At 45.8% G+C, this 21,264-nt stretch overlaps 1 protein-coding gene and 1 long non-coding RNA gene across 5 annotated transcripts in view; one reads left to right on the forward strand and one right to left on the reverse strand.

Moving 5' to 3' along the window:
- NEXMIF (neurite extension and migration factor) overlaps positions 1 to 21,264 on the forward strand; it is a 731,538-nt gene that overhangs the window by 594,238 nt on the left and 116,036 nt on the right. The window lies entirely within an intron of this gene.
- LOC134947689 (uncharacterized) lies at positions 6 to 21,159 on the reverse strand. Its single transcript, XR_010182694.1, has 2 exons — positions 20,376 to 21,159; positions 6 to 578 (listed from the first exon to the last, which is right to left on the reverse strand). It is a non-coding gene; the product is annotated as an uncharacterized LOC134947689 (long non-coding RNA).

A 21,264-nucleotide genomic window follows, 5' to 3' on the forward strand; every position in this document is an offset into this window, starting at 1 on the left:
GATAATTTAACTTTACACATTAAACCATTTATTTGATAACAGTTGGAATTCCATTGGAATTAAGCGCTCAACCGAAATTGCTGCTTTGCCTTTTAAAGTGAGTTAGGGGCAACAGCTTTTTTTGATCATGTAACTTGTTCCTTAATATATGACTAGTGTGGTGAACAATAATGCATTTGTGCTCCTGCACATATAAGTGACATATAACTGTTTTCATGTTTGCTGATAAGGTACATAGGTTTCCGAAGTCACAGTGTAGTAGCTTGTCTTGTCCTAATGCCTTCTATTGCCTGCTACAACTATACACATATAATGTTGGGACTTCATCATTGATTTTCATCACAGGATAATTGGTGAGCGGCTGAGCTTGTCACATGCTAAAAGGTTTCAAGGGCAAACCTGGTTTGTTCTCTGGCCTTTCAGAGCACACTTGCTGGCTGCTGAGAACATCCTATCTCTCCCAGGCACCTCCACAAACAGATGAAGGCTGCATTAAGCTATGCCGTGTGATGTGTTAGAGGATGAAAGGCCGTGTTGTCAGTTGTTCCTAATAGTCCATCATATAGAATTGGAAGGTTCTGAGAACAAAAAATATTAATATAAAATTATATTCTCAAGCTAAAAACATGGAGGGGATTGTAAGTAGACATTATCTCTATAGGAGATCATAAAGGATGAATTTAGCAAGTAGACGCAATGTGCTGCTGGTCACATTCCCAGGAATTATGGCATCCCAACATCCTCTATGGGGTACGAGGGAAAATTTGATGATGTTGTCAATGAGGCACCAGCATTGTGACTTTCCAAACTGTGTTCCAACTGCAGGTCAATAAACTATCACCGGCAAATCTTTCGTCAGTGGGATGCTATCGCCGGCCATAGCTGTGTTATCGGCAGTGGTAACCATTTGATGTGTAGGGCAAAGTAAGAAAAAAAAACATCAGTCAACCCCATAGTCTGATGCTTTTATCATTGGCTACTCTTAATGGAGGCCCTTGGCAGACTCAGTAATTTCTAAGCATAACACCAAGGCAATAAGTTTGAGCAAACGGCTGATACTGTATATTGTAAGTCCGTCGGCAGATGTGGTCCCCCCGGTTTGTATGTGAATGTTGTTTACAGACCTATCACGCCGACTGTGCGGCACAGCCAATACCCACACTTGCTGCAGGGACCGCAGGTGATTGACTGCTCAACTGGACGGCCACATTTAAAAGCCCACAAAATTGTGACATCAGGCACGACACAAGGCGGACATTTGGTAAGTGTGTGTGCACTTACCAGTCATTAGATAGGTGTGTACCAAGCTTAGCGGCCAGCGAACAATTTTGTTTCCTGTCTCTCTGTCCACCTGTCCATTGTATAATTGCATCTGATCTTGCTGCATCCCTGTGTTACCAGTCTATTTACTAATACATAGTAATAGGACCGTTTGTCTATTATCCGTTTCTCAGCAATAGAAATTCATCTGTTGGCTTAACTGAGATAAAGTGCCCATGTGTGACCCAGCTATGCTGTTCACGTATGATTAGTGCAACTGGATCGGGTACGGGATTCCGGAAGTGAGGATGCTGGCACCAGAATACTAACATCGGCATCCTGACTGCCAAAATCCTTACAGGTGCGAGCAACTAAAGTAACCCCAAACCTCCCTTCCCGCAGCCTAACACCCTCTGTCCTCTGACCCTAACCGCCCCCTTAGTGCCTAACCCTCCACCCGCAGCCTAACCCTAACCCTTCCCGGCATGTTTATATTTGGGATTTCGACTGTTGGGATTCCGCCTGTCAGGATTCCAGCGTCGGCATTCTGACAGGTGTTAGGATTTCGGCACCTATCTTCGGATCCCCAACCGAGAGCCTGAACTTGGGCTTTCACTTCCAATTTTTTAAAGAAAAAACTAAAAAGAAAATAAAAAAAATCTAACAATAAAATTAATTTTAAATGAAGTCTGATTTTAAAACATGCTTTAAAAAAACATAATACAGTGGGGCTTTTAACTGCAGAGATGTCAAAACAGAAGGATTGCAGCTGAGCTTGCAGCGAATCTTACAGCTATCATTGGCAGTAATCCCCAGGATACATATAACCTTGTAAATGCTAGTAATAAACTTACATTTAGGAGTTAAATCTGTGTAGTTAATAGTATGGAAAGCACTAGTGAAACACCAGTGGGTACGTGGCGTGCCTTATAGCAGTACTATTTCAGCCTTATGCAGGCCCAGTCTTTCTACAGTAATTGAGCTCCTTGCTCCTAAACTACCATTATATGGCAATCACTGCAGAATGAATCAGTGGTGCCCCAAGCGATGACTTCTACTTTCTCACTGACACCTGTGAAACCCTTGGCTTAGGGTATAACATTCCAAATATGGGTGTGCCCATTGCACATGAAATATGCCCACCAGCTTTGGTGGCACATGCTAGTAACCTGCTTTGTGACCTAATTCAGTTGCTTAAAATAGTGCCTCTCTCCAGTACTATACATGTTGAGTATTCCTTATGCAAAATGCTTGGGAACAGAGGTATTTTGGATATCGGATTTTTCTGTATTTTGGAATAATTGCATACTATAATGAGATATCATGGCGATGGGACCTAAGTCTAAGCACAGAATGCATTTATGTTTCATATACACCTCATACACACAGCCTGAAGGTCATTTAACACAATAATTTTAATAACTTTGTGTATTAAACAAAGTTTGGGTACATTGAGCCATCAGAAAACAAAGGGTTCACTATCTCACTCAAAAAAATTAAGTATTTCAGAATATTCTGTATTTTGGAATATTTGGATATGGGATACTCAACCTGTACAGTGTTTTACTATCAGTCTCAGTCTCAGTGTCTGTACTGCTTAAAGGTGAATTTAAAGCAGGTATTCCTTTGTAAGTAAGAAAAAAGTTGAAAGAGGAGACAATAAGTACATGTGTTCACTTGAAGTAAAGAATCTCTTCAGGTAGTCTTGATAGAGTATGGGTTGAATATATATGTCTGGAGCACACTGGTGAAGTGCTGACGTTTTTTCACAACTGTTCTTTAAGGCTCGTGACCTGGAATCATATTCAATTTGTCCTGGATGTGCAGTGATTACCCATTGAGAACAGAGTGCATGGAACAATAGAGGAGTGACAGGCTGACAGCTAGGAGGGGGCTGCTGCAGAATATATGTGTACTTTTCTCCACTGGAATTATTTTACAGCCACTCTCGGTAAATGCAATCAAATGCTCTTTGGGTGTGGGAATGTCATGTTTGTGCTGACATTGTCTTTATTACATCCTGGCGGTATGATAGAGATGAAGAGAGCTCTTTTGAAATACAAAGCAATAGTATGCCTGTAAATATAAAAGATGGTATCTCTAGATTGATTGATGCAGACCTTGCTGATATCAAATAACTACATGGCTTGAAAGCACTTATTTATTTTTAAGGAACCATCTTTCTTTGTTTTCAGTTGGTTTTTGTATGCTTTACCAAAGGAGAGATCTATCCCTACCGTGGTCTGTCTGTTTTCAATAAGGCAAACTAACACTTACCGAAATAATTGTGAATTATATCACTATGTATAGACTAATATGATAATCAGCTTTTGGTACTGTTCTGCTTTTTTTTATGAGGAGGGTATAGGCCGGGGATTCAGGAAAATGGATAACTCCTACTGGGGACTTTGCTGATCCAGGTGGGTCTAAGCTGGTAGAGGTAGATGTGCTTTTGTAGCAGTTGCTTTTGCTGTAACAGTTCTTTCCAGTGAATTTCTTAATATGAATACATCTTGGCCATTCCATCTGTGCGGCACACTTCAACTGGACACAAAGAAATACAGCTCCAACGAAAATGACCGTAGATAAAGAAATGCTTCAGATGAGTGCTTCTAGATTTATCAAAGTGTTTTTCTGAGGTGCAAGGCAGAGGGTTAGAAAGCAGACACAACGGGCTACACCCGAAGGCTACACTGCATAGATCCAATGGGGCAGATGTATTAACCTGGAGAAGGCATAAGGAAGTGATAAACCAGTGATATTTGCAAGGTGATAACGAACCAGCCAATCAGTTACAATATGTAAATTAACAGTTGGGATCTGATTGGCTGGTGCGTTTATCACCTTTCACATATCACTGGTTTATTACTTCCTTGTGCCGTCTCCAGGCTTAATACATTTGCCCCAATGTTCCCTAGGATGACATAGCTGTGTTTTTAGTAATAGATAGCAGTGTTAAACGTGGGACAGATTAAACTAGTGCATTTTCTCACTTCCCTCTGCATTTAGCATTGACGTAAAAAAAACACCTATCGACTTAAGGATCAATTATTCCTAAGTCTGCAGCCTTTTTTGTGTGTTCTCCTTCTGTGTGCAGCAATTTCATAAAATATTTAAGAGTCCTCAAAAGCAGTCTTCTAATTAGCCCTGGAATGAAAGGTTTCAAATTGCCACATAAAAAATACATAGGCATTCTCTGTTTTAGCTGGAATCTTAGGGTTCTGCTACAGCACTAAAATTATCAAATTGTATTTTTCAGCAGGACACCCAAGCTGCCACATACAAACTGGACCAGCCACCAGAACAGACTTATTTCACCCAACCTTTTTAGGGGATACAGTTAAAATGCCGCCAGCCGGAATCCCGGCGTACCAGGGCTATTCCCACTCGTGGGTGTCCACAATACCCATAGAGTGGGAATAGATCCTGTGGCGAGCCCGCCGAGCCCGCAAGGGGACTGTTTGCGCTTGCCCTGCTGCCAGCAGTCTGGCGGGCGAGATGCCACTGTCGGTATATGGACAGCCGGCATCCCGCCCGCCGGTAAATCATATGTATTCCAGAGGCACAGTGCGAGTCAAGTGGTTGCCCTCACTGTTATTGTAGTCAGCAGGCACACTGTAAGTAGCAAAGGGGGGAATTCAATTCAGCACAATGGATGCAATGTGCCATTCAGAAATAGCTCAAGGAGACTGATGGCATACCCAGGGAGCTAGAGAGCTTGCCTGGGCCCCGGTAATGAAGGTGACGTGGCCTTACCATGGAGGTGTGGCCACAACCCTGTTAAAAAATTAACGTAAGAAATGACTACTTATGCGTCAACTGCACAAAGTGGTGTTTCATGGCCGTAACTAGGTGTATGCAGAGTGTGTGGGGATAGATCCTGTGGCGAGTGTAGTGAGCCACCGAGACCGCAACGTGGCGAGCCCACAAGGGGACTCTTAGCTCTCGCCCCGCTGCCGGCATTCTGGCGGGCGGGATGCAGCTGTCGGGATATTGACAGCCGGCATCCCGTCCGCCGGGATAACGCTTGTAATCCCTTTTTAATGCATATGCAAAAACACATGCAGCCCCCATTTTATGGCTATTGGTGTGGATTCATAAATGGGCTCTATCCCTCCACCTATAGGCCCAGGGTACCATTCACATTTCTGGCCTCTGTTGCTGGAATCATAGAAAGGGGGTTATTTATTACATAGTACTTCATGCATATGCATAAGGAACCAGGTTGGATGGCAAAGTGGTATTACTGGCATTATCACTCAGTCACCAGCAATCATGGGGAAAAAAACAGCTCTTTTAGTGAAAATAGAATACAATTCTCCCTTAATTGGCCCTACACACTGGCCGATTTGCCGCCGAGGTGCCCGACGACCAATACGGCTGTCGGACAACCCGGCGGCGGGAGAAGGGAGGGTGATGGGGGGAGTGAAGTTTCTTCACTCCTTGACGTTCCCCGGCCCCATAGCCCTGCATGCTAATATGGTTGATATTGTCCATATTGGCTTGCAGGTATAAACGAGCCAGCACCAACGCTGAACAACCGCTTGGCCGGACATCGTTCATCATTGGTGCCTACACACTGAAAGATATTAACAATTTCTCGTTCATTACTGAACGAGATTGTTCATATCGGCCGCAACACATTGGCCAGTGTGTAGGGCCCTTAGTTCTATTTATCAAACTGAGCTAAGCCCTACCTATATCAAAATGGGTATTCCCCCCTTCCCCCCAGAAAAGATTGTATGGCCTCACTGGTGCAAGCTTTCCCAAGCAAATAATGGGAAACCTATTTTATAAGGATCATGGTGGCACAATTTCAGCACAAATCACGTCACTTTACTCAGGTGGAGACTTGAATATTCTCCCAGGTAGCCGCAAGAGAAGGCAGATATGATTTATGTCTAGATCCAAGCTTTTGAGAGAAAAATAAAGTTAACTACAATTATCACACTGTTTTCAGTGTGAATGATGTGTTATCCAAAAAAAAATTTTTTTATCTTGGTTTCAAAGTCTGTGGAATGTCCCTATAGGATAATCATATATATCTTCAAAAACATTCGACGGACAGTGGAGATGGTGTCAGCTCAGATAAAGAAATCAAGTAATCAAAAGGATTTAAACCCGGCTGAGAATCTTGGGAGATGTAGTTCATCGGCAGCTGGAAGGCCAAAGGTTGCCAATATCTTGTCGTCGCAGCATGGCCTACATGCCTTGAATAGACCTCATTAAGAAATGAATGGGGTATGGAACGCGCACAGTATTAGGAGGCACAGCAGCACTGCATGTCTTACCATAGACTGAACATTTCATTGAGACACTGAAGAATAGAAATCTTAGCAGCAGTCAGGGCAATTTAATGGTGAACAACCTGCAGTCGTGATCTGTGACAAGTCTTTCTGTTTCTGGAGGACCCCCAGGCGCCTGGCAGCAGCAGTGACCACTAAACACCACTGCACAAATGTTCAGTGCTTCTTTCTATACCTACTGCATCAGTAAATGCAGGAGCAATAATGTGAGGACTTGGCTAGGTGCACAGGAAGCTGTAATGACATTAACCCTTCACTGCATCACACTTATTTATGGCATGGTGCAATAAGCACAAATATTTTATAATCTATAGATATAAATCATACCTCCCAACATGACCCTCTCCAGGAGGGACAGAATGCTCTGCTCCTGGACTTCCCTCTTAATGTATGATTGCCGACACCTGTATTGAACAGGTTAATGGATAAGAAAGGTGTTTCAGCACAGGTGATGGCAATCATACATTAAGAAGGATGCCCAGGAGCAGAGCATCCTGTCCCTCCTGGAGAGGGTCATGTTGGGAGGTATGTATAAATGCTAGAATTCCTAGTGCGTTTTACAAAATCAAATCAAATGGATGGTTGCTATGGGTTATAACACTTTTTAACATTGCACAATGCTATGAAATGTGTGCAAAGAGGGGATGATCTGGCATGCTTGGTTTGGTCTTACATCTATATTGTGGATTTTCTTTGTGCTGTTTTAAATCCCCATTGCTCCAGGGAAATCAAAAGAGAAACCCTGAAAGTGTCTGTGATGCTTTAAAGTGCTTGTTTTATGATGAGTTTTGCATTTTATTCCCTTCCTCACTACCTAGCCATTTATCTCAGCTGTTTCCCGGTACGGCACAGTTAGTTGATCTGAGTTATGAGGAACAATTTAGAGGGATTAGAGATTTAAAGTGAGAAATGTATTATAACACAAAAAATATATGGAGTGAAGGCAAGATGTTGTTTTACCACCCTGTATAATTATAAAATATGGTTCTAACCAATGTATTATTTGCCGACTAAGGTTATTGTATTTTTTCCATTTTGCCAGCGAAACTAATATTTATGACAATGTGACCTATCAGTTGCATGGAACCAGTGACAATATGGAAGCACGAGATCTGTTCACTTTGTCGGCTGTCGGGATCCCGGCGGTCAGGATACCTACGCCGAAATCCCGCCAGCCAGAATCCCGGCAGAACAGAACTTTTCCCGTTCGTGGGTGTCCACAACACCCATAGAGTGGGAATAGATTCTGTGGCGAGCCCGCCGAGCCCGCAAGGGGACTGTTTGCGCTTGCCCTGCTGCCAGCAGTCTGGCGGGCGAGATGCCACTGTCGGTATATGGACAGCCGGCATCCTGCCCGCCGGTAAATCATATGTATTCCAGAGGCACAGTGCGAGTCAAGTGGTTGCCCTCACTGTCATTGTAGTCAGCAGGCACACTGTAAGTAGCAAAGGGGGGAATTCAATTCAGCACAATGGATGCAATGTGCCATTCAGGAATAGCTCACGGAGACTGCTGGCATACCCAGGGCACTAGAGAGCTTGCCTGGGCCCCGGTAATAAAGGTGACGTGGACTTACCATGGAGGTGTGGCCACAACCCTGTTAAAAAATTAACTTAAGGAATGACTACTTATGCGTCAACTGCACAAAGTGGTGTTTCAGGGCCGTAACTAGGTGTGTGCAGAGTGTTCCACCGCACATAGCGCCACAGGGCGGGGGGCACTGCTGATGGCACTTGTCAATGGTCTGTTTTAATTACTTTCAGTTGATGCTACACCCTTTTTTGAAGCCCAGCAATTGCTGATCGCCTCTGTCTCCTACCCCTACCCCTTCTGTTGGTACCTATACAACATTCATAAACTTAACTTGATAGCTCTTTGTTATTCAGTCACACTGTCCTTTATTACATTTCAAGATGCTGACATACCTGGGATTCAAACCCATTGCCAGTGGCATTGCAATCAGAAACTATTGAGCTATCAGCCCTTGAATAGAAAGCTAGAGAATTCTAACTATTTGAAGCTTACCTTGTACTTTATGAAAAAAATGTCTGTTTGCCTGGAATTAAATAGCTTATAGGTTTGAATCCTGGGTATGGCAGTATATTGAAAAGTGTTATTTAATAAAGTGTATTGTAAGTGAATAACAGCAGTTCTCACGTTAAGTGCATAAAAAGGATGTGTCCAAATCCATTTTCTTGCAGTTTTCTATAAATGTGTGAATCTAGCTGAAGTACCCGGCATTGCCCAGGTTTACATTTTCCAGTTATTAAGTTATCAATGAGTTGGATGTAACTGTCAACATATTAAAAATACTTAGCAGCTCTTCCAACACACGCATGAGGTGGCTGCCTAATGTCGTTTTTGTTTTTGGGGTATTGCCAGTAGCCCTAATCCCCAGTTTTCATTTCTGTTCAGTTTTTTAATCACTTTTACATTCCGAAATGGGTTTTCCTTCTGTTATCAATGTTGCTATTCCAAGGCTTTTGGGTACACAAAATTTTGTGTCTTCCCACCTCCATTTCTGTAAAGTAATTTCAGGTCACTGAAAAATGGTTATATCTCATACGTCCTAGAGGATGCTGGGGACTCCGTAAGGACCATGGGGTATAGACGGGATCCGCAGGAGACATGGGCACACTATAAGACTTTGAATGGGTGTGAACTGGCTCCTCCCTATATGCCCCTCCTCCAGACCTTAGTTAGATTCTGTGCCCAGGAGTGACTGGACACACACTAGGGGAGCTCTACTGAGTTTCTCTGGAAAAAGACTTTTGTTAGGTTTTTTATTTTTCGAAAGACCTGCTGGCTACAGGCTCCCTGCATCGTGGGAGTGAGGGGAGAGAAGTCAGACCTACTTTTTCTAAGTTAAGGGCTCTGCTTCTTAGGCTACTGGACACCATTAGCTCCAGAGGGTTCGATCACTTGGTGCGTCTAGCTGTTTGTTCCCGGAGCCGTCCCGTCACCCCCCTCACAGAAGCCAGAAGAAAGAAGCCGGGTGAGTATTAGAAGAACAGAAGACTTCAGTGACGGCACAGTCTCAGAGGTACCGCGCAGCGGTCACGCTGCACGCCATTGCTCCCACACACCAACGGCTTTACAAGGGTACAGGGGGGGGGGCCCTGGGCAGCAATATACCTCTCCATTAAGCGTAGCTAAATATGTATACAGTGCATTGTCCTATGTTCATGCCTGCCTTGAAAACGGTGCGCCACACCGAAACGTTGGCCTTGCATGGCATTTTCATTATCATGGGCTTGATTTAATAAACAGCACTTTTTTCAAAATTCATCACGAGTGCCGCAGTCTCCACGTCTGCTATATATATATATATATATATATATATATTATAGGATATGTGTGTATATGTGTATTACAATATGTATATTCATATTACGATTTCTAATGAATGCTGAAGTAAAATTATTCCTTCTCATGTGCTGGTCGCTCTGTTGATAAAGCTCTAGGTCGGCCGTAACGAGTTGGTCTCAGATCCTCGTGAGGATCGTATACAGGAAGCTAAGTGATATTTTCTTTATATGCTTTGAAGTTATTTGCATTACATGCGCATGGGGGAGTGCTTGTATTCGGAAAGGCATCCGATAGAATTACCCTAGAGAGAGAGGGAATGTTTCTTATGTTGGTTCTTCTCTATAACATTGCGGCAGGCTGCCGTGCGTATACAGGAGGTGTGGCCGGGGGAATGCTGAGGCTGACTCCGAGAGATACTGGAGTTTTTCCCTGTGACGGTGTACCGCTGTTTGGGGATGTCTCAGTTAAGTCACTCTCGGCGGATACCACTGATAAGTCTACCTTCGGGTGTTAGATTCCCTCACAGCGGTTGGTGACGCATTCTTTTGTGGGATGTAGTCATTTTAACCGGTTCGATACCGTTATTTTTTCCCTTTCTGTGCGGATAGTGGAAGGTGAAAAGGTAAGAGTTCTGCAGTCTTGTTAGGTTCGTAGAAGAGGATATTGTCTTCTGTTTCTCTGACGTCCTAGTGGATGCTGGGAACTCCGTAAGGACCATGGGGAATAGCGGCTCCGCAGGAGACTGGGCACATCTAAAGAAAGCTTTAGGACTAGCTGGTGTGCACTGGCTCATCCCCCTATGACCCTCCTCCAAGCCTCAGTTAGATTTCTGTGCCCGACGAGAAGGGTGCACACTAGGGGCTCTCCTGAGCTCTTTGTGAAAGTTTTAGTTTAGGTTTATTATTTTCAGTGAGACCTGCTGGCAACAGGCTCACTGCATCGTGGGACTAAGGGGAGAAGAAACGGACTCACCTGCGTGCAGAGTGGATCGGGTTTCTTAGGCTACTGGACATTAGCTCCAGAGGGACGATCACAGGTTCAGCCTGGATGGGTCCCGGAGCCGCGCCGCCGGCCCCCTTACAGAGCCAGAAGAGCGAAGAGGTCCGGTGAAATCGGCGGCAGAAGACGATCCTGTCTTCAGATAAGGTAGCGCACAGCACCGCAGCTGTGCGCCATTGCTCTCAGCACACTTCACACTCCGGTCACTGAGGGTGCAGGGCGCTGGGGGGGCAGCGCCCTGAGACGCAATAAATCGATAAAACCTTATATGGCTAAAATAAATGCATCACATATAACTCCTGGGCTATATGGATGCATTTAACCCCTGCCAAAACATATAGAAAAACGGATGATAAGGACGCCGAGAAAGGGGTGGAGCCTATCTCCTCAGCACACTGGCGCCATTTTCCCTCACAGCTCAGTTGGAGGGAAGCTCCCTGGCTCTCCCCTGCAGTCACTACACTACAGAAAGGGGTTAAAAAAGAGAGGGGGGCACAAATTAGGCGCAGTATAAACAATACAGCAGCTATAAAGGGAAAAACACTTATATAAGGTTATCCCTGTATATATATAGCGCTCTGGTGTGTGCTGGCAAACTCTCCCTCTGTCTCCCCAAAGGGCTAGTGGGTCCTGTCCTCTATCAGAGCATTCCCTGTGTGTGTGCTGTGTGTCGGTACTTTTGTGTCGACATGTATGAGGAGAAAAATGATGTGGAGACGGAGTAGAGTGTCTGTAATAGTGTTGTCACCCCCTAGGGGGTCGACACCTGAGTGGATGTACTGTTGAAATTGCGTGACAGTGTCAGCTTTGTATAAAAGACAGTGGTTGACATGAGACAGCCGGCTACTCAGCTTGTGCATGTCCAGATGTCTCATACAGGGGCTCTAAAGCGCCCGTTACCTCAGATACAGACGCCGACACGGATACTGGCTCCTGTGTCGACGGTGAAGAGACAACCGTGATTTCCAATAGGGCCACACATTGCATGATTGAGGCAATGGAAAATGTTTACACTTTTCTGATAATATGAATACCACCAAAAAAGGGGTATTATGTTTGGTGAGGAAAAACTTCCTATAGTTTTCCTGAATCTGAAAAATAAAATGAGGTGTGTGATGATGCGTGGGTTTTCCTCCGATAACAATTGATAATCTAAAAAGTTATTGGCAGTATACCTTTTCCCGCCAGAGGTTAGGGTGCGTTGGGAAACACCCCCTACAGGGGATAAGGCGCTCACACGATTGTAAGAACAAGGGCTCTACCCTCTCTTGAGATGGCCGCCCTTAAGGATCCTACTGATAAAAAGCAGGAGGGTATCCTAAAATGTATTTACACACATACTGGTGTTATACTGCGACCAGCAATCGCCTCAGCCTGGATGTGCAGTGCTGGGTGGCGTGGTCGGATTCCCTGACTGGAAATATTGATATCCTAGATAAGGACAGTATATTATTGCCTATAGAGCAATTAAAAGATGCTTTTCTATATATGCATGATGCACAGCGGAATATTTGCCGACTGGCATCAAGTATAAGTGCGTTGTATTCTACCAGTAAAGTGGTCAGGGATTCCAAACGGCATTTGGAAGTATTGCCTTAAAAAAGGGGATGTACCCTAGGTCGCCTCTCAAAATAAGACGCCGTATTATCAGGCGCAGTCCTGGTTGGCAAGCGGACAAAAGGGTTCCTCTTTTCTGCTCGTGACAGAGGGAGAGGAAAATGGCTGCAGAGATCAGCCAGTTCCCAGGAACAGAAACCCTTTTCCGCCGCTGCCAAGCCCTCAGTATGACGCTAGGGCTTTACAAGTTCAGGCACGGTGGGGGCCCGTTCTCAGTGAATTTCAGTGCGCAGTGGGCTCACTCGCAAGTAGACCCCTGGATCCTTCAGGTAATATTTCAGGGGTACAAATTGGAATTCGAGACGTATTCCCCTCGCCGTTTCCAAAAGTCTGTTTTACCGACGTCTCCCGCTGACAGGGAGGCAGTTTTGGAAGCCATTCACAAGCTGTATTCCCAGCAGGTGATAATTAAGGTACCCCTCCTGCAACAGGGAACGGGGTATTATTCCACACTATTGTGGTACCGAAGCCAGACGGCTCGGTGAGACCGATTTTAAAATCTAAAATCTTTGAACACTTACATACAGAGGTCAAATTCAAAATTGAGTCACTCAGAGCAGTGATTGCAAACCTGGAAGAAGGGGACTACATGATGTCTCGGGACATCAAGGATGCTTACCTTCATGTCAAAATTTACCCTTCTCACCAAAGGTATCTCAGGTTATGATACAGAACTGTCTCTATCAGTTCAGACGCTGCCGTAGGGATGGTCCACGGCACCCCGGGTCTTTACTGAAGTAATGACCGAAATGATGATATTCCTTCGAAGGAAGGGAATTTTAGTTATCCTTTACTTGGACGATTCCCTGATAAGGGTAAGATCCAGAGAACAGTTGGAGGTCGGTGTAGCACTATCTCAGGTAGTGTTGCGGCAGCACGAGTGGATTCTCAATATTCCAAAATCGCAGCTGGTTCCGACGACTTGTCTTCTGTTCCTAGGGATGATCCTGGACACAGTCCAGAAAGAAGGTGTTTCTCCCGGAGGAGAAAGCCAGGGAGTTATCCGAGCTAGTCAGGAACCTCCTAAAACCGAACCAAGTCTCAGTGCATCAATGCACAAGGGTTCTGCGTAAAAATGGTGGCTTCCTACGAAGCAATCCCATTCGGCAGATTCCACACAAGAACTTTCCAGTGGAACCTACTGGACAAATGGTCCGGGTCGCATCTTCAGATGCATCAGCGGATAACCCTGTCACCAAGGACAAGGGTGTCCCTCCTGTGGTGGTTGCAGAGTGCTCATCTTCTAGAGGGCCGCAGATTCGGCATTCAGGACTGGGTCCTGGTGACCACGGATGCCAGCCTGCGAGGCTGGGGAGCAGTCACACAGGGAAGGAATATCCAGGGCTTATGGTCAAGCCTGGAGACAAAAATATCCTGGAACTAAGGGCCATTTACAATGCCCTAAGTCAAGCAAAGCCTCTGCTTCAGGGTCAACCGGTATTGATCCAGTCGGACAACATCACGGCTGTCGCCCACGTAAACAGACAGGGCGGTACAAGAAGCAGGAGGGCAATGGCAGAAGCTGCAAGGATTCTCTGCTGGGCGGAAAATCATGTGATAGCACTGTCAGCAGTGTTCATTCCGGGAGTGGACAACTGGGAAGCAGACTTCCTCAGCAGACACGACCTCCACCCGGGGGAGTGGGGACTTCACCCAGAAGTCTTCCAACTGATTGTAAACCGTTGGGAAAAACCAAAGGTGGACATGATGGCGTCCCGTCTTAACAAGAAACTGGACAGATATTGCGCAAGGTCAAGGGACCCTCAGGCAATAGCGGTGGACGCTCTGGTGACACCGTGGGTGTACCAGTCAGTGTATGTGTTCCCTCCTCTGCCTCTCATACCAAAAGTACTGAGAATCATAAGAAGGAGAGGAGTAAGAACAATACTCGTGGTTCCGGATTGGCCAAGAAGGACTTGGTACCCGGAACTTCAAGAGATGCTCACGGAAGACCCGTGGCCTCTACCTCTAAGAAAGGACCTGCTCCAGCAGGGGCCTTGTCTGTTCCAAGACTTACCGCGGCTGCGTTTGACGGCATGGCGGTTGAACGCCGGATCCTGAAGGAAAAAGGCATTCCAGATGAAGTCATCCCTACCCTGGTCAAAGCCAGGAAGGATGTAACCGCAAAACATTATCACCGCATTTGGCGAAAATATGTTGCGTGGTGTGAGGCCAAGAAGGCCCCTACAGAGGAATTTCAACTAGGTCGTTTCCTCCATTTCCTGCAGACAGGACTGTCTATGGGCCTAAAATTAGGGTCCATTAAGGTTCAAATTTCGTCCCTGTCGATTTTCTTCCAGAAAGAACTGGCTTCAGTACCTGAAGTTCAGACATTTGTAAAAGGGGTACTGCATATACAACCTCCTTTTGTGCCTCCAGTGGCACCTTGGGATCTCAATGTTGTTTTGAGGTTCCTTAAGTCACATTGGTTTGAACCACTCACCACTGTGGACTTAAAATATCTCACATGGAAGGTGACGATGCTGTTAGCCCTGGCTTCAACCAGGCGTGTGTCAGAATTGGCGGCTTTTATCATATAAAAGCCCTTACTTAATTTTTCATTCTGACAGGGCAGAATTGAGGACTCGTCCTCAATTTCTCCCTAAGGTGGTTTCTGTTTTTCACATGAACCAACCTATTGTGGTGCCTGCGGCTACTAGGGACTTGGAGGACTCCAAGTTACTTGACGTTGTCAGGGCCCTGAAAATATATGTTTCCAGGACGGCTGGAGTCAGAAAGTCTGACTCGCTGTTTATCCTGTATGCACCCAACAAGCTGGGTGCTCCTGCTTCTAAGCAGACTATTGCTCGTTGGATTTGTAGTACAATTCAGCTTGCACATTCTGTGGCAGGCCTGCCACAGCCAAAATCTGTAAAAGCCCATTCCACAAGGAAAGTGGGCTCATCTTGGGCGGCTGCCCGAGGGGTCTCGGCTTTACAACTTTGCCGAGCAGCTACTTGGTCAGGGGCAAACACGTTTGCTAAATTCTACAAATTTGATACCCTGGCTGAGGAGGACCTGGAGTTCTCTCATTCGGTGCTGCAGAGTCATCCGCACTCTCCCGCCCGTTTGGGAGCTTTGGTATAATCCCCATGGTCCTTACGGAGTTCCCAGCATCCACTAGGACGTCAGAGAAAATAAGATTTTACTTACCGATAAATCTATTTCTCGTAGTCCGTAGTGGATGCTGGGCGCCCATCCCAAGTGCGGATTGTCTGCAATACTTGTACATAGTTATTGTTAACTAAATTGGGTTATTGTTGTTGTGAGCCATCTTTTCAGAGGCTCCTTCGTTGTTATCATACTGTTAACTGGGTTCAGATCACAAGTTGTACGGTGTGATTGGTGTGGCTGGTATGAGTCTTACCCGGGATTCAATATCCTTCCTTATTATGTACGCTCGTCCGGGCACAGTATCCTAACTGAGGCTTGGAGGAGGGTCATAGGGGGAGGAGCCAGTGCACACCAGCTAGTCCTAAAGCTTTCTTTAGATGTGCCCAGTCTCCTGCGGAGCCGCTATTCCCCATGGTCCTTACGGAGTTCCCAGCATCCACTACGGACTACGAGAAATAGATTTATCGGTAAGTAAAATCTTATTTTCTGCCACATCCACCGCATGTCGCTGGGTCTATCTGGCTGGATCCCACACTGGTGGGAACTCGTCTAAGGCTCTTCCGTCAGTCCAGGAATGGACCTGGACCTGGGAGTTAATAATAGAATCAAAAGGGGGTCATACTGGAGTTTACAGATGATTCCCCTCACTGATTTTTCAAATAGATCTTACCGATTCCCCTCTGGAAGGGGAGGTAGTACGCGACGCCATACCAGAGTTGCGTCAGGTTCAGGACTTTGTCCTGCTGCCCCTGTAAAAAAAAAAAATAAAATATAGCTACTCGAGTAGCCTAGTGGTACAGTGCTCTGCACTACAACAGCTGGGGTCCTGGATTCAGATCCCCATCCGCCAGAAACAAAGACTTCTACTTACAAAGTTGAACTACAGGATAGAATATCTCAGGCCAGGGAGCTCCAGCTCGTAAAGGTAGAAAAAGGGTTTAAATTAGTTTTTTCTCAGCATTCAGCCTACCTGGGTTGATATCCAGGATTGTCTTTGCCATCTCACCGGAGTGTTGGCAGTATGATGGTTCCTTTCAATAGTAAGTGCCATTGTTATTCTGTACTGAGACGCTCCCCTGATTACGGAGAGGTCAAGAAACAAGTGCTCCAAATAGTTGTTTCTCTCTGACTGTTCTTTGACACAGGGAATGGCTGTTGTTCCCAACTACGCGGATGTCGGAGGTGGGTATCAGAGTAGATACTGAACGGTTGAGGTTCTGTGGTTTCCTGTGGAAAGAGGTCTGAGGATCCAGAGTCGGATCAGATTTGCAGTGACAATCCATCAATGTTCCGTTGATGAAGAAGACGGGTGCGGCCTAAGAGGCCTTTTCGGTGAGCAGGTCAAATGCCAGAGTGGTTTTCACGGGACCAGTTGGAAATATGATCCGGGTCTCACCTGCACATGCACCGGAATATAATCCTAATGGCCAGGATATCGCTCCTATAGTGTCTGCACAGTCTCACCTCCTAGAGGGACGAAGGTTCGGGATCCAGGATTAGATCCAGGTGTCCATGCATGAAGATCTCAGAGGCTGAGGAGCAGTCTTTCCAAGGGAAGTATTTCCAGAGGAAAGGGGTCAGGCGGGAAAGCTTGTCTGCAATAAGTTTTCTTGAATTAAGAGCTATTTTCAACGAACATATTCTTCGTGATCTGCCCGTGTTATGTCTGTCGGACAACTTGACAGCAGTGGCGTAAGTAAGCCGCTAGGGCGGAACAAGGAGCAAAGCGGCAATGGTAGAAGCCGCAAAAGTTTTCCGCTGGGCGGAAAGACAGGTAAACGATATATTAGCGGTCTTCATTCCGGATGTAAACGACGGAGAAATAGATTTCCTCTTCAGACGCGATCTCCATCCGGGAGATATAAACTCGTCATCGAGAAGTTTTCACAGAAGTGACAAGTCTTTGAGGAGTGCCTCAATTGGATATGTTGGCATCTCGCCTCAACGAGAGACCTCAGGGATATTGTCCCAGGTCAAGCGTCACTCAAGCTATAGCGCTGGACGCCCTCGTGACACCTTCTGTGTTTTCAGTCGGTCTGTGTGTCCCCTCCGCTTTCACTCTTTCTGAAGGTGATAAACGTAAGAAGAACAAAGGTTCAGGCGATCCTCATTGTTCCGGTCTAGCCAAGGAGGACTTGGTATCCAGTTCTTCAAATTTACTCATAGAAGATCCCAGGCCTCTTCCTCTACATTAGGAACTGTTACAGCAAGATCCGGGCGTGTATCAAGACTTACCGCGGCTGCGTTTGACGGCGTGGCGGTTAAATGCCATATCCTAGCCCGAAAGGGTATTCCCAGTGAAGTCATTTCCACACTTCTCCAGGCTAGAAAAGAAGTAATGGCAAAGCCGTGCCATAGTATTTGGTGAAAATATGTGTCTTGGTGTGAATCCACGAAGGCTCCTACGAAAGACTTTCACCTGGGTCGTTCTTTTCCATTCTTTGCAAGCAGGTGTGGATGCGGGCCTAAAGTTAGGCTCCATTTCAGTGCGGTTTTGGCCTTATAAATTTTCTTTCAAGAAAAGAATTGGCCACCTTTCCGGAGGTTCGGATTTCCGTGAAAGGAGTACTGCACATCCAACCTCCATTTGTGCCCTCATTGGCACCGTGGGACCTTGACGTGGTGTTGAGTTTTCTGGTGTCACACTGATTGGAACCTTTATGAAAGGTAGTGTTAAAATTCCTCTCTTGGAGAGTGGTCATGCTTTTGGCTTTGGCGTCCGCAAGGCGGGTGTCGGAAGTAGCGGCTTTGTCTCACTAGAGCCCTGTTTGATCTTCCATGTGGATAGAGCGGAATTGAGAACTCGGATAATAGTTCTGCCAAAAGGGGTTTTCTGTGTTTTGCAGAAACCAGCCTATTTTGATGCCTGTGGTAACCTCAGCATTGGCTGATTCAAGGTCTCTCGATGCATAGGGCTTTGAATATTTATGTCGCCAATTTGGCTCAGTTTGGGGAAACAGAGGCCCTGTTTTTTCCAGTATGCTCCCAGCGTGATTGGGGCGCCTGCGTCTATGCAGTCTGTTACACGCTGGATCTGTGATACGATTCGGTGTGCTCGTTCTACGGCTGGATTGCCGTTACCGAAGTCGGTGGAGACCCATTCTACTAGGAAGATGGGCTCTTCTTGGGCGGATGCCCGAAGTGTCTCGGCGGTCTAACTTTGCAGAGCGTTTACTTGGTCAGGTTCAAACACCTTTGCTAAGCTCTACAAGTTTGATACCCTGGCTGATGGGGACCTCATGTTTGCTCAATCGGTGCTGCAGAGTCGTCCGCACTCTCCCGCCCGGTCTAGAGCTTTGGTATAAACCCCATGGTCCTTACGGAGTCCCCAGCATCCTCTAGGACATATGAGAAAATAGGATTTTAATACCTACCGGTAAATCCTTTTCTCTTAGTCCGTAGAGGATGCTGGGCGCCCGTCCCAGTGCGTACTGTATATGCAGTTTGGTTATGGTTACACTCTTGTAGTGTGTCTTTTTAGTCAGTCTGTTGCTGACGTTGTTCATGCCATGGCATGTGGTATCTTCTTATTGGTTGGATTGACACACAGGTTGTGTTACGTATTATTTCAGCATGTGGCTGTGTAATTTTTCATGCCCTTGGCTGGTGTTCTATTGAATACCGCGTTCTGCGGTATGTTCAAGGTGTGAGCTGGTATGACACTCACCGTATTTAAACAATAAATTCTTTCCTCGAAATGTCCGTCTCCCTGGGCACAGTTTTCTAACTGAGGTCTGGAGGAGGGGCATAGAGGGAGGAGCCAGTTCACACCCATTCAAAGTCTTATAGTGTGCCCATGTCTCCTGCGGATCCCGTCTGTACCCCATGGTCCTTTACGGAGTCCCCAGCATCCTGTACGGACTAAGAGAAAAGGATTTACTGGTAGGTATTAAAATCCTATTTTCTGTCAGTTATTACAGTTCACTAACCACTTATCTGATTAATATTTTTTTCAAAAACTGCTCCGAAATTGTCATTCTTTTTGTGCATTTTTTTTTTTAGAATTGAATTAGGTTAAGAATATTTAAAAGTATGTCCAATACAATTTTCTTAAAAAAACCTCACACATATGTATGAGTCACACATACATTACACACAGAGTCACACATACATTAGGACTGGCCAACCTGTGTCTCTCTGTTGTGAAACTACAAATCCCAGCATGTTTTGCCACAGTTTTGCTATTATGGAATACTTAAACTGTGGCAAGGCATGCTGGAATGTGTAGTTTTGAAACAGCTGGGGAGCCACGGGTTGGCCATGCCTGCAGACATGATTACACACACATATGTCTATACATACACACACACATTCACTCACTCACTCTCACCTGGCTTGCAGCTGCAGACATGTTGTAGATAGGCACCATCATTATGCCCTTCCCATCGCGGCAAAATGCCATGATTTACGTGTCAGTCGGGAGGGAGCAGGGACAAAATTACATGATTTTAATGGAATTATTTCATATTGGCTTTGCCCCCTCTCGATTGACGCGCATCACAGCATTTTTGCCGCGTGGGATGGGGTTTAATAAGACAGTGCTCCCTCTCCTCATCTATCAGGGGCGTTTCTGGGTACTCAGATCCTCCCCCTGTGTGCGCCACCTAGACAGGTTCCATAAGATACAACTACATCAAGGAAAGCCCGGCCTGGTGTGGTCCATCTGATTCGACCATGCCAGGCTAGTGGTTAAAGTTTTCATCCAAATCCATCCAGTCGAATGCCCAGAACAGGCTCACTGGTTTAAAATTATTATTGATCTTTACTCACCGGTTTGGACTTCTGATCTTAGGATTGGGTCCACTGTTTCTGCTTCTATTTGGTGTCCTTCAGATAAGGTTCAGGTTGCAGCACCTTGTGCAGCACACAGGGCAAACGCTGTTCATCTGTAGTCATTTTGTCAGGCAAGAAACATGGAAGTTATGGTGGCAGGATGATACAGCCATTTCCATTCCAACCTCAATGTTAGACATGCAGATGGTGCAGTACTCCTTCGTCTTTTCCTTCCGCAACAGTGCGTCTGCTTTAGGTGGGAATACTGAGCAGAATGGGCCTCAGGATGTTCTCCAGCCTCAGGAGTTCTTCCTTCAATGCAGTTGCCCGATTTTCACTGGCACTGGGCTCATTTCTTCCTCTTCCCAATGATGGTCCAGCTTTTCCTCTTTCTGATGATGGTCCAGCTCTTCCTTTTCCCAATGATGGTGCAGTTCTTCCTGGTGATGGTCCAGGTCTCTATTTTCCTGATAATGGTCCTGCTTTTCCTTTACCTGATGATTGTCTTCCATTGGATGGTCTGCAACATCCCGACCTCAGCCATGTCTCACTGATGTTATGGGATGTTCCTTCATTTCCAAACAGCTGGGCTAAGTCCCTTTGACTAATTGTAACTGGTGACAGTACTTACACAAATTTAAAAAATAAAAAGGGAAAGAACAAACACAGATGTGATTGTGCGCGGATGTCCGGTCACTGGTGAATCGCTGGCAGCAAATTCTAGTTAGCAAATGTGATCTCTCTTGGGAGGCTTTTTCTCATGCGTCAGCAGCAGCTTCAGCTCAGGAAATGCCAGTGATATTGCCATGCACTGGGGATTTATACCATGAGAATTCAAATGTAGCATGCCGGCGGCAGTTGGTGATGGCAGTTGGTGATGGCCGTG

Source organism: Pseudophryne corroboree, chromosome 8 (genome assembly GCF_028390025.1).
Source record: "Pseudophryne corroboree isolate aPseCor3 chromosome 8, aPseCor3.hap2, whole genome shotgun sequence".
Classification (NCBI taxonomy): Eukaryota; Metazoa; Chordata; class Amphibia; order Anura; family Myobatrachidae; genus Pseudophryne; species Pseudophryne corroboree.